Source organism: Coptis chinensis, unplaced genomic scaffold, assembly GCF_015680905.1.
Source record: "Coptis chinensis isolate HL-2020 unplaced genomic scaffold, ASM1568090v1 utg2721_pilon_pilon, whole genome shotgun sequence".
Taxonomy (NCBI): domain Eukaryota; kingdom Viridiplantae; phylum Streptophyta; class Magnoliopsida; order Ranunculales; family Ranunculaceae; genus Coptis; species Coptis chinensis.
In genome coordinates, this window is record NW_028238135.1 from 5,498 (window position 1) to 20,166 (window position 14,669).

The 14,669-nt window shown below is 40.4% G+C and overlaps 1 long non-coding RNA gene across 3 annotated transcripts; it reads right to left on the bottom strand.

The window, feature by feature from the left end:
- Positions 1 to 12,516: 12,516 nt before the first annotated feature.
- On the bottom strand, positions 12,517 to 13,676 carry LOC147473350 (uncharacterized). 3 transcript variants are annotated; one of them, XR_015210480.1, is made up of 4 exons: positions 13,219 to 13,676; positions 12,966 to 13,094; positions 12,748 to 12,885; positions 12,517 to 12,649 (listed from the first exon to the last, which is right to left on the bottom strand). It is a non-coding gene; the product is annotated as an uncharacterized LOC147473350 (long non-coding RNA). The 3 variants fall into 3 exon arrangements; XR_015210479.1 differs by having other exon boundaries at positions 12,748 to 13,094; XR_015210478.1 differs by having other exon boundaries at positions 12,966 to 13,675.
- Between the last annotated feature and the right edge of the window lie 993 nt (positions 13,677 to 14,669).

Genomic DNA, 14,669 nt, shown 5'->3' on the forward strand with positions numbered 1-14,669 from the left:
CAGAATGTCAATGTTATGTTCATTGTTCTTCTTATAAGTCCAACCTATCATGCTTGCTTTGTTCACTAAATAACACTCACCGAAATAATAATGGATCTACATTAATAACTAAAGGCATTCAACTATATGCAACACTTTTAAATTCCGCCTATTCAAGTATCATCCACATTTGAGTTACTCAAAATACCTTTTGCACATATTACATATTTACATTACAAAATGCAAACTTCTAGCAGAGACAATCTGCTTAACAAAATGCACACTGAGACAATGCCCTACAACTTCAACCCTCTCCGCCTCTTGCACATCCAGAAGTTTGTCATAGTAACCTCCAGCTCTTTCTTGTACATGTCGGAGATAGTTGCCATCTCCTTCAGCTTCCTGTATATGGGCAGAACCTGACAAACCACAAAATAAGTTAGATCAGAAAGATACTTTCAAAACATAAAGAAAACAAACTCAGATCGGAAGGACACTCACAAAGCATATTCATCCCTATTGGAGCTATGAACAATGGATGTTCATAGCTCATGACTATGAACAATCATTGTTCATAGTCCAATTATGATATGAACAAAGAATATTCAAAGCTCATGACTATGAACATGGATTGTTCATAGTACGTACAGTATAGTATAAACCCTGGTCCTACCGATCCACGTCTTTCAAAAAATTATCCCAACACAAATCAGGGCCAACATGTAGAACACATATTAAGGTGTGCAAACCATCAAACTTACTAAGATCCAGGCTAGAAACCAAGCTGCAATCACACCTATACAATTGGTTCAAGGTGTTCAAGTGTGCTAACTAGTACTACGCAAAGACGGATCGTCAAACAACAATTTGGTCAAAACAAAAGCCATCAAATGCATACTTCAAGGCGACTTCAACAAGTAATTTAAATATTTCTACTTACAAAATCGGTCGGATCGAGGCCCCCCAGGTTATCGGGAAAGCGACCTTAGTATCCCCATCAAAAATAATATTGTATCGATTATGAAGAACAAGCGGTTTGTTTAAATATTGTTCAATACATCCCAACAAGACAATCACAAAGCACAAGGCGTTAAAAGCAGTTCACACAATGAGAGTACCCACATTCAAAGGGTCGGATCACGCCCTCACAACACCGGGATTTGGTAGCGATCAACAACAACTTAAGAAACATCCAAATCGAAACAACGAAGGAGCGGATGGAGCAGCCGGTGGCACAGCGACTTGGTCGGATGGCGGATCGGATGGTCTACTAGCACCTATACCGGCATCTGCGGCGGACACGTGGCGGTCCCACTTTCAATAGCCATCTTAAAGGCGATCATACTTATCAACACCTCATAATAATCATCAAACACGCATTACACATTTCCACTCTCCACCACCGTGTCCACCAAGCCGTTGTATGCGATCCGCTTTTTCGTTAAATGAACGGAGCGCATCCTCTTGCACTTTCGGCGACCCATTCTTTGAACATCCGCTTTGAGAGTCCAGGCGGGTTTGCAACAGAGCCACTTTACCACCAAGCTCTTGCACTTGTTCCTCAGCCCGCAACCTCCGTTCTCTCCAATTGTTGTTCACCACCCGACTTGCTTGCTACAAGCTTGCTTTGTTGTCATCCAACTCCTTCTTATAGCGGTCGGAGATACCGCCATATCCTTGACTTCCTATACATCGCGGAACCTAGCAAACGAGATAACAAATATAAACAATAGAATGGATCAAAATCAACAAGACCAAAAAGGAGCAAGCTCAGAACGGAAGAATACTCACAAAGCACAACGACCGTTCCATCTCCACAAAGTTCACGTCCAGACCCTTACCATCCAGCTTGCGCCTATCTCCAGGAAGCGCAATACTATCCAACAACGCCGCACCAACCAAAGGGGACTTGAAGCTACAGTCACCATACACAACAAACTTCGGCAACAAAGTATAGGGGTCCGTATAAGTAACCAGTCTATCAAGGAAATCACCGTCACCCTTCTTACTTGGGTCCGTACTTCCTGATCCCATGCCCAGCTCAGTAACAGGCTCAGCCTCACCAACTTTCTCCTTTCCTCGGGTCTCAACAACCCCAACATCAGCAGCCGCATCATTAAGGCTCATCCTCGGCAGAGAAGCCCGACCTGAAGACGAACGACCTACTGGCGGCACCGGGTTGGTCTCGGTTTCGATTCGGACCTTCTTAGCCCCTCCGACTCAACCAATTGAGCGCCTTTTCAGAATAGGCTTCGGAACGAAGTGGGAGCATCACCCTCCCCCCAAAGACTTTGCCACCCGCAACATCACCCTCACTTCCGGCACACCCGCATCTCGGAAGAAATGCGGTTGGATGCGTAAGCGATCTGCGCATCACCCGAGGGAGAAGCGGTTGGATGAAGAGCCCTCCGTCCCCATTTCGAGAACGTTGGGGCGCCAAATGATTTGCATCACCAAATCGAGCGTGGGGATAGCAAAGCGATTTGCGTCACCAAACTCGAGAATGTTGAGATGGCGCCGATTTGCGTCACCCATTTCGAGGCGTCGGATGGTGTCACTCCTCTAACCATCCTCACCTCCCCCCGGGCGTCATAACTCCACCAGCGAGCGGCCGTCCACCAAAGCACCTCCACTCCTTTTCATTCAGGTATAGGTACTTTCTTGTGACTCTCCCTCTTCATGGCGGATTCGAGCTAGATTGAGAAAGTTCAACCACCACCTTGCGAGCCCTAGCCTTACGCTCCGGCCTCTTTACGGTTGATTTTCTTCCCCTCCGCCTCTTAAAGTAATGCACAACCTCCCCTCAACAAAGCCTGCTTATCCTCCAAACTCAAACAAGCAAACCTTTCAATCACACCACCATTCGTGCGAGAAGGGATAGAAACAACTACAAATGAAAAACCAAATAAATCATAACGTCCAAATTACAATTCAAAACACACGCATTACGACCTACAACAAGCGACCTACCACGAGGTTGTACAACACGTTTATCAATCTCCAAACCGGGGAGGACAATAACTACCCAGCCCAAAGAACGGCCTATGATTCCAGTCCTCCTTGCTCACACCCACAATAATAGAAGACTTCCCCTTAAAAACATGAAAACTAAAGTTCACACCACCCGACCTCCTCACAACAAAGTGCTCCGTCACATCGCTTAAATAGATGTTATAGCCCCTGTCATTCAACAAATCCAACACATGGAGAATCCTCCAACTGTTCCCCACGAGCTGACAGGGGGCTGTCCTCAAAAAGTTTAAAACCTCCACAGTGAGATGGGAAAAGGGCAACCTCATCCCAGCCTTCAACTGCCCATAACAAACAACTACTCCTCCACCCCAAGGAACGTAGTCGTTAGTATACAAATTCTTTTCCCCAGCCAGATCGTACATGGCCAGGTCGGATTCCACCCAACCAAACTCCCTCCTCAAAGCGGTATAACAATTCACCGACTTAGGCTTCCTCTCATCTACCGACTCAACGAGAAAGGCGACGAAGCCTCATCATCACTACGAACCCTCTCCTCAACTTCTTCACTTACAGTTCTCTCTCTCCATTCATCAACTTCAACCTCACCACTCAAACTATCACTAGTCATAGACATTGCACAATCAAAGAAAGAAAGAAAGCTCAAAGTTTTAAAGTTGAAAGACAAACCTGATTCAGGGAAGGACGAGAAGTTTTTTTATTCTTTCTTTTTTTTTTTTTTTTTTTTTTTCAATTCTGGTTTATTTTTCCTTTGGTTGAAAAGTGAACAAACAAAAAAACTTCTACAAGTAAAAACCCTCTACTTCCCAAACACCTCGAGATAATCAAAACGTTTCGTGTTCCCAAAACTTAAATCATTCCTCGCCCACAAATCGCCATAACTATGGGCCCATGAATCTAGCTCAACAGTTCCTGCACATTCCCCAAAAACCTAGATTCAAAGCAAAACAAAATTTGTCGGACACGAACCGTGCCTTCAAACTTTACTTTTTAAACCGTTCTTATCCCGAAAGCATGTCTTGGTCGTGCGAAGTGGTATGGTGGTAAGCGCGGTAATGTGGGCCTTAGGATCGATTACTTTTGCCATGCAATAAAACCTTGGTATGAGTGGTCCAGATTTGATACGACTGCGCACCATAGATTTAGCCTCTTATCCCACGCAACCGCTGCCACAGAACGGATTAAAAAGGTTTGTAAGTACCCTCCGTTCTACACTACATAGCACGTGTTCTCAAGACAGGACGTCTTCCCTCAGCTCGTCCCAAACATCAGATCTTGCCAACGACCCAACACCCAGGTCTTTTCCAGCAGCAGTTACAACCATTCATGGAAAGATATCAACTAGCGCAATCCTGGAGCTCAGTCAACGCAGCAATCAAGGAGTCATTTACTTTGTAACATCATAGTCGTAGTCCCAAAATAAGCAACATCTACAGTCATTAGCATATATCGTACCACTCTCTTCATTGATTGCTCCCCGACCGATATTCGTGCTCGACTAGTTAGGGAGTCCAGAATGACAACCCTCCTCTGTTCAGGTGCAAAGACGTATGAACACTGAATGTTCATAGTCCACTATGTCTCAAACGACATATAATTTAGGGTCTTTTAACTAAATGGTCGTTGAGCTATGAACAATGAGTGTTCATAGTCCATACTGTACGTACTATGAACAATGATTGTTCATAGTCCATAATGTACCTACTAGAGTATGAACAAAGCGTGTTCATCCCTATTGGAGCTATGAACAATGGATGTTCATATCTCATGACTACGAATAATCATTGTTCATAGTCCAATTGTGGTATTAACATAGAATATTCATAGTTCATGACTATGCACATTGATTGTTCATAGTACAGTATGGACTACGAAAAATCACTGTTCATAGTCCAATTGCGATATGAACAAAGAATGTTCATAGCTGATGACTATGAACAATCATTATTTAGAGTCCAATTGTACTAGAGTTTGGTCGATCGGTTGATTATCATATCAAAGACTAAAAATCTGTTTTGATTATCATAATTTCAAAACACGGTAACAAACTAACAAACCTGTTTTTCGGGAGATTGTTCATAATATCAAAATCTGTTTTGATTATCTAATATTGTTAAGAAAAATAGATTAATATTATGGACAAGATTGAATACAAATCTAGTTATTAGTTACATCACAAACCACACGAAAATGGAGTGTAATCTTTGAGACTGTATTAGTGTAAATTAAGTGTTGCAGGCTCAAGAGAATTAGAGTGATGAAAAGGAGTCGTGATGTTGCAAGTTGGGTCCTGCAATGAGGGCTTGAAGTACCTAGAGTTTATTGTTCAAGTTTTTCTTTTGGCCATGGATATTGAAACATGTTAATGGACTAGATAGTAGTAAATACAAAATGAGTAACAGAGTTGGTTGTTCGAAGAATCGAAGGTGGAAGTTGTAGTTGCAGATAATGGTAGATATGCACTTATTATGCTACTCTTTGTTTCTTCTAAGAAAGTAGGCACTAGGAAACAAAATACTCTAACACATGTTTAGTTTTCTTTCATTCGAGAGCGAAATCTTATGACTTGATGGGATACAGTCCGTTTGCAAACATGTCGTCTGTTGGTTTTCTCATCCGTAATTTTGTTTATTAACAAGAAAGGGTAAAAGTTGGATTTTAAAAAATAAAAAGGGTCCGGCCAACTTATCTTGTCCTTAAGGTTTATTAAAAATTAAAAATTAAAAATTAAAAATTGGGTTCGTGGGCTATTTAAACGTGGGAATTGAGTTTGTGAGTGATTATAATCCGTGAGCGTAAGCGAACTCTTGAGGGCGCTATTCAAAAGTCACCCAAAAAACCACTTCATTCGTGTCACCCTCCCCTTTGCCTATATATCCGTACCCCCAAACCACTTCGTTTCTCTCACTCTCGTCTCTCTAGCCCACTCCAAAACACAGACCTAGAAAACACAAAGAAAAATAAAGTAGATTTTGTGAAAGTTATGTGGGAAATATTTAGAGTTGTGGAATGTGTCAAACTCATTCGCTCTTTGGTATGAAGCTAGTTATTGATTCAGGTCGGCTAACTGAAGCATGAACTTTGTTTGAGTATATTGGTTGTTGGCTTAGTTGATTTGTATCATGCTCATTGTTCATACCCCCAAATAGGCATGAACACTGAATGTTCATAGTCCAATAAGAGTATGAACATAGATTGTTCATGGTCCAAATTTCAAACACTAATTGTTGATGCTGAATTTTATCGGTAATAATTGTTGATCTTTGAAGCTATAACGGATGAGGAAAGAACATTCTTCTTGAACATATCCGGTGGCGTTGTACCCTCGATCGGGTAGATTTCAACCTATATGAAGTGTATAAATACACAATACAGTATTAGTGTGTATAAATATACTATAGTATTAGTATTATTAATATCCAAAAGTAGTTATGATCAAAATATTGTTCATACCACTAAAGCGGCTATGAACAATCATTGTTCATACCCCCAAATAGGCATGAACAACTGAATGTTCATAGTCCAAGAAGAAAGTATGAACATTGATTGTTCATGGTCCAAATTTCAAACACTAATTGTTGATGCTGAACTTTATCATGTAATTGTGGACTAATTGTTGACTCCAATTTCACCAAAGAAGGGAAGGCGAAGCCACTCAAAAAAGTAATGAACCTTGACACTGGCAAAGAAATTCTTGATAAGGGGAAGCAAGTCAGAGATATTGACAGTGGGCCACCGCTAGACCCTAAGCAAAGTCCCTACTATCATGGATTAGAAGAAAGCCATAGACAAATTATCGACACTTTCTTCAAAAAAATTGCGGACACCGAGGTAAAATCTAGGAAGACTGCGTAAGTGTTTTACAAGTTTAAAATGACATCAAATAGCATTTTTGGATGCTGATGCTAATTTCTCGAGTAACAATCGCATGGGGAGATAGTGACATTTCCATATATTTGGTTCTCTAGTACAAGACCTTTTGTTTGATAGGAAATTGATTACCGGGTAAATTCGATACCTCTTTCTAGACTATGAACAATGAATGTTCATACTCTTGTTGGGCTATGAACATTCAGTGTTCATACACCTAGTGGAGTATGAACAATGAATGTTGATACCTGACCTTTAATCAACCGAATAATGTTTGTACTTTGCTATTTTTTTTTTAATTTCGATATCTGACCTTCATTTATTTGTAGAACTTACTTCATTTATACTTTGTTTTGAAAAGGCAAATGATAAGAAAAGATCATTCTCTCTAAATTTAGTGCGCACGGCGATAGTAGCCGTTAGATAGACATACACTCGTATCTCGAGGGTATTCAAAGTTCATTTTGCCTTTTGTCTTGTCTGTGGGCCACGAAACAGTTGCCAACTTAGTGAGATCTAACGGCTATTTGGCTAGATCTCTCCATGTCGTGGAGAGAATGATCTCTCCTTATCACGACTCATCTAAAAAATGCTCAATTCAACTCCTGCAGGCAAATTTTATACCGAGATTGGCAACAGTGGATTACAATGTTTAACAGACGCACCCTGCAATGTTAACTCTTGCAAAATACTTGTAACTTAAGATAAAGGTGTTCAGAACAACGCACAAACCACTTTTCCACCAGTTGTGTTAACGTCCAAATCTTCTTCAATGGTTGTATCCTCAATTTCAAAATTTGTTGCATCTGCGGGTGGGTGTACAATATCGTCCGGATTCTGTAAGAGCATATTCACGCCATCTGCCAATGTCATTAAGTCAAGCTCCCCATGGTACTCAGCAAGTGCGGGAGTGTTGGCTGCCCCATCATTTGCAAACACACGCTGATCGCGTAACTCTTTCTCAAAATTTTCATTCCTCAAAGAGTACAGTATTTCAGGGTCAAAACTTGCTGCATCTTCAGGTGGGTGTACAATATCGGCCGGATCCTGTAATAGCATATGTGCGCCATCTGCCCAAGTCATTAAGTCATGTTCCACTGTATTGTCGACCACATCTTGAAGTTCCCCATGGTACTCAGCAAGTGCGGGAGTGTTGGCTGCCCCATCATTTGCAAACACCCGCTGATCGTATTGAGTGCAAAACACTTTATGAAAATTTTCATTCGAAGAGTCCAGTAGTTCAGGGTCCATCTCAGGCTGTGAGTGGCCGAAATGGCAACGTGCTCGTTACGAAATAGACAGATAACCAGTTAGTTCCTGAAGACCCTCCGATTGAGAACCGCCATCCAGGTTGTCTATTGTGGCCTCAGTTCCTGAAATTGACAATTCTAATATTTGTTTGGATTCCTTTGGTACCCAATTCTGAACCGCCAACCCTAGTGCAATTGGTCGGCGAACAAAGTCCCCCATCTCCTTATGAACAACAACCTAAGATTATAAACCAATAATAAGCGTCGGTCACGTAATCGCATGTTGTACATAACCATAATCACAAACATGGTAAACACCTGATTTGACTCCCTTGGAGGGTCATTCGGTTCTAAAGCGATATCCTCTTTACTCCTTTCACTCTGTTGCAATACATAAAGGATACATAAATTGTTAAGAATATAATCCTTCATATTGTGAATGCTAAATAAAAGGTTGCATATATCTAAACATTGACTAAAAAGAGTCACATACATTTACAACTTATTTGCACTTACACAAGCATTTTTTTCCTCCCCATTTTGTTGAGATAGATCATCAAAATGTTGTAGAAGAGGATCGGATGTACTATTAATTTCATTCACTTTGTTTGCATAACCGTGAATTGTGCCTCTGCCACTATCGCGTCAGAATTTTCACGATTGTTCCCTTCAATCTGCTCGCAACAATATTGGTTCTCCCGTTGCTTGCTTGTTGGAATAGACTTTTCTTTGGGACTGTTCTTAGTTGAAGGTTTGTTGTGGTTGTTGGTTGGTGGCCTTGTCTGTTTTCCACTCTTAGTTAATTTATTCTCACAAGGTGCTATTGCCCTCCTCTTTGGAGTTTGAACAAAATCATTATCACTACTATTCTCATCATCGCCCCTTCTTTTAGCACAAGGCCCGCATCCTTTAATTAACTACAAATATGAAAGTACATATAAATTTACCAAGACACTATATCAGCTTCCAAAAAAACATTTAAGGGATGGATGGGCTGGAGTACAAGAGTACATAATTAATTACCAATGGTTTGTCGATCTTCTACGAGAACATTTTTTCTTCTTTCGCGACGACGACGTTCTAGTAATTCCTGCAAGGGCTGAATCCAAGGGAAAATTTTATTCATCTTGCATTTTTGTAATGCAAATAATAATGAGCATGTCTTCAGTGTGCAGGTCATATGGTGCGCAGGTAATATGGGCCTTTGGATCAGTACTTTTGCCATTAAATACACACGCACCCCTTGGTATGAGTGGCCGAGATGTAATGGCGCACCATACATCTCGCGCACCATAGATTTAGCCAATAATAAAATACATTCAATAACACATAAAAATCACCACATTTTCTTCATCATCCAGGACCAAATTTATTCCTGTTTTAGTAGGCACCTTCCTCACTTCCTTAGCAGGCACCCGATTTAAATTCTACCAGTACAAGAGCACAAAACATTAGGTTTACTCATAACTACATTGTGGCAATATGAAGATACATCGCAGTACACATTACCACAGTTCGTTGCTCCACATGACCACTTCCAGTATTAGGAGATTGCTCTAAGAACAACTTTGCAGCCTGGGCTACGACCTGCAATTACGAGATCACAGATGACAAGCTTTGTTAGTACTGAAATTCTCAATATCAATAAAAAGTGCAACACGCCAAAATTAACCTCATTCTCCTTCTTCTGTTCACAGAAAATGTCCAAAGAAAGAAGCTTCTTATCATCGTTCTTCTTTGTAACAAACCATGAAATTCAGCACCAATTCAGAAATAATAATAACAGAACAACCATCCATCAAATCCAAAGTAACAAGACTTATAAACCTTTAGCGCCTTTATGTAGAATCCCTCTGCTTGCACCGTTGGAGGAATATGTAACTTACCCAAAGGTCGGTTTCTTGGGGTTGTTTAATTTGGTCTCCCAAGTTCTCCCACGGGTGGTTTTCCCAGTGGAAACCCACCCAACTTCTTCAAAACCGGGGAATATCTCCCCATCCACCCGGTGGACATTCAAAGTGGGCACATGAAGGGAAAACCCAACTTTCGAATGCTAGTGCACACCCATATAGGGTGTGGGTAAACGGCTTTTCGGTTGAACACGAAAGTGCTTCTCCATATCGTATGTAGAGCCTCAACACCACCACGAATGCCTTCAAACGCGTCGGATACCCCCAAGGGAATTTGTCAAACTTCTTCAAATCAGCTGCAATATCAATATGTTTGACATCAATGCCCTTCGAACCGCTTGGCAAGAGGAAAGCCCCGAGCACAAACAAACGGTTAAGTCGGTGGATGTCGTCACAGGTGTTCGGATCACTACGTACAGAAACTCTCTTAACTTTTTTCCTTGCTACCGCAAACTCGGTCAGCATAACGGCCCCAAGCGGAGTCGAGCGTCTTTCCTCCGGCTGAAAATACCTTAGACGAAAATCAGAAGGGTCAAACAAGTCCATTTTGTAAAACCACTGAGGTGGTGGCTCTGTGGATAGACCGGTAAGGAGGGCCACATCAGAAGGATTGAAAGTCAAATATTTGTTTCCTATGTTGAAAGTCATTGGCAAAATCTTCTTTTCCAAAACCTCAACAATCAAATTTGGGTGGGTAACCAAATGAGTTTTCTCACCGCCTTCCACACCAACTGAACTCATATCAAGGAGAAAACCAAATGGAGACTTTTTGAAATGTTCGGTTTCATCGTTGTCGAATGTGGAAAACAGTTGCTCTTCCAGCATTTTTGGAGAACATCGACAAGTAACTTTGATGTTTCTTCGCGGAGGAGGTTTCGGCTTTTCCTTTTTCTTCGAAACAACCTTCTTCTTCACCTCCTTCTCTTTCTCCACATAGTTCCAATTAGGCACTACTTTCTTCTTGCCCCCACCCTTTTTCATTCTACACAAGAAAATTAAATTTTCAATTTCGAACATTGTAACCTAAATATGAAAGTAGTAAAATTAAAAGTAGTAACGGAATACTCTGTTTCGAACATTCGAGTCAATTACAAATTTTCAACTATAGAAATTAGGGTACAATTAAGGAAAACAAATATGGTCAAATTAACCGATATAGTTCAGTAAAGTTCATACCTTTAAGGAAAAACCAAAATCCGTTGTTCCAAAATTTAAATCCGATTTAAACGATAGAAATTTGGGTTGAAAAGTTGACTTCAATGTTAAGCTTTCGAGAGAGAACTTACGAAAAAGCAGGAGAGAGAGGAAGCGAAACTTTCCTACTTCTTGTTTCCCCAAAACTTAAGGAAAGGAACTAAATATTTGGGATTTGAGGTGGTCCCCATGAAGCGGTAAACCTGAGTCCGAATTTGTTAACCACCAATTATCTTTGCTAAATTCCATCAGCACTCTCACCAAAAAAAGAGCATTCTCATTATTTTCTAATTAATAATTAAACGCTTATTCAATTTAAAAAGTTTAAAATTAGTCCATCTTCTTTCTCCACAATTAAGCGGCTCTATTAGACAATCAAGTCTGAATAGTTATTTGAACAACGAGTTACAAACAAAATGGATACATGAAGGTTTAATTACTGAATCAATTCCCAATGGTCTATTTCGGGTTCGTTTAGATAATGAGGATCTGCTTCTATGTTAAGTTTTAGGTAGGATCCCGGCGTAGTTTTATACATCCTATTTATATAGTCTTTACGATTACTAATTATGAATCTAGGTAGAAATAAAATGGATCACGGAGGAAATAATAAAAAGTTATTATCAAAAACTTCGGATCCTTTATACTTAGAATTTGATTACTATAACTAAATTAAATACTTATGCACCTAAAAAAAACTGAATTACAACCGCTTAAGAGACATTGCCCGATTTAACACGGACTAAACATTCTTCTCATCATCCTCTTTCATAAATTCTACAAGAGTATCCAGTGCCAACACTTCGTTTCCAAATCAAAATGAAACATCTTGACATCAAAGTTCTTATGCTCTTATCCTATTTATTGAAAGCTACTTGATTCTTGGGTTGGTGTTTGAGCGGGTATACTTGCCAATATAGCCTTATTAGGACTTCTGACAGTGATCAGTATCAACAAGATAGAATTCTTAAATATAAGGATAAAAAACAAGATAGAATTCTTAAATATAAGGATAAAAAATTACAACGAAAAAAAATAAATATAAGATAAATGTGAGTTAGTTGCACATAGAATAGACCTTATATTTGGTTGGTTTCCCCAACTGAGTCAACCGGCTGAAAGCGGTAGCTGCGATAAAATAGCTTCAAAAAAGCTTACACTACATTGTCCTCAACTTCTCTCTCATTTTTCTCTTTCTCCTTCACCCATTCTCTCCCTCGCGGATAAAAACCAATTTGGTTGCATCACCCAACTCTCTCTCTCTCTCATTTTTTCTCTTTCTCCTTCACCCATCTTACTCCCCAACTCTCTCTCTCTCCCCCCCAAGCGGTATACTAGTTGCATTTGGGAAGTACATTATACGCATACTTTAAAGTGCTCCACTTTTAAACAAATATTTTCGTTGTCAGCATCATCACAGTTGTCACCATCATCAACCTTTTCAGTTTCTCCGTCCTATTAATAGATGAAGAAAATATGGATAAAATTAGTACAAATAAGTGCGTGAGTCAACACTACACACTCTAAATAGTGGAAAGTTTCAAACAAGTAACCTTATGTCAATCTAGAACTTTCGTTAGCCAATGCTTCGTACTCACTTTCTTTAGCCAATCATTGCCGCATACATAATCCTTTCTTTTTTCACAGGGAAGATCAGGTTATGAGAGCCCTTTATACTCTTACCCTGTGCACTGTGCAAAGCCATGTAAAGCCCACTTTTAGTTATGGATTCATTCCTCACATGTTTAAAAGTTCACCTGCATACTCTTACACTGTTTATTGCAGCATCAAAATTAATGTAACAAGACATACTATCTCTACCCACACTCAGCTTAAGCCAATTTTTTAATGCGCACTCTGACTGTCCAGGCGAATCATTAGCAGTATCCATGTCTGCATTCTGCAAAATCAACATTTGAGCTTACAACAGTTAAGGTCAAAACAATTGAATTTACAGTTCGCATAACTTGTAAATATTTAAGACAAAAGTAGATAGAATCATTCGAACAGAATAAACCACCCACCCCTTCATCATAAATTGACTTGTTCAGATCAATTGAGATTCCCCCTTCAGACTGCCAAAAAAACAAGGGTAGAAAGATGCATCTAGTATTGCAATCTACCAACCAATGCATGGAAATACCAATTTTGCAGCAGTTGATGTTTGTACTCCGCGACCACTGTTATCAACCACCACTTCACCGCCATTATTCTCAACAACTCCACCACTGGTGTTCCGACCATTTTGCAGTTGAGAACCCCAAACGGACTCATTTTCCAATGAACTTATGCTTAAGACTTCAATGGGCAGGTCTTCTCCCCTTCACGTTCTTTTTCAATTTCAACAACATTCTTCTCTGCAATTTGCTGAGATAAATCATTATCATTAGAAAGTTGTCTTTTGGGTCCTGGGCTTCCTAGTAAAGCGTAGAATCTTCAAACTGGACTTGGGTCTTGTGACTACATGTTTAGTTGATGGTTGCCTCTTCCTCGGCCGGTTCAGTCTTTATGCGAAAACGAAACTTGCTTGGTGTCCGATTTTTTCTTTTCTACTTGGTGAGACTTCTCCCTCTTGGCAACCTCTTTTCGACCGATTCATTTGATTGATGAAAAAAATGCAAACGTATCATCACCAAACGATCCTCCGGTACCACAGTTTGCCCTTCAGTTCCCTCAACTACCACAACAGGTCCACCAGGGGAAAACGTTCCTATCCAATCGGTATGCATCCAAAGAGGGAACGTGAAGGAATATCCACAAGGTGAAAGCAAGTGCACACCCGTCTAGGGTGTGTGTAAATGGCTTCTCCTGAAAACTTTTAAACTGCTTCTCCATTTCAGTGTTTAGATGCTCCACACCAGCTTTAATGCCTTCGAAAGTAAGATAGCCCCATGGAAATGCATCAAACTGTTCCAAAACTTGTGCAATGTCGACATGAAGTACACTAACTCCGTTCGTAGACTTTGGAATAAAAAAAGCCCCGACCACAAACAATCTGTTCAGGCGGTATATGTCATTCCTAGTCGTCTTATTCCTCCGTACTGACTTTGTCTTAGCTAACATCCGTGCCGTCAAAATCTCCGTTAGCAAAACATCGTCACAGTAACTGCGCCGAAGTTTGGTTGTCCTGAAATACCTTAACCGGAAGGCGTAGAGGGCACGTTGAATCCATCCGGAAATACCGGTCGAGGTCGATCGTGGACGATCCGATTAAGAAGGGCCCGCGTCGACTCCTTGAAAGTTAAGTATACCTCTTTTTAATTTGTAAGTCGATTGGTAAAATCCTCTTTTGCAACACTTCCACAATCAGATTGCGGTGGGCAAGCATAGTATACCTTTTTTGTCGGATCCGGATCTCTGTATTAATATCTAGAAGAAAACCAAAAGGTGATTTCACGAAATCAACCCTTTCATCTATATCAAATGTCGAAAACAACTTATCCTCGAGCATTTTCGGACAGCATCGAGTGGTAAC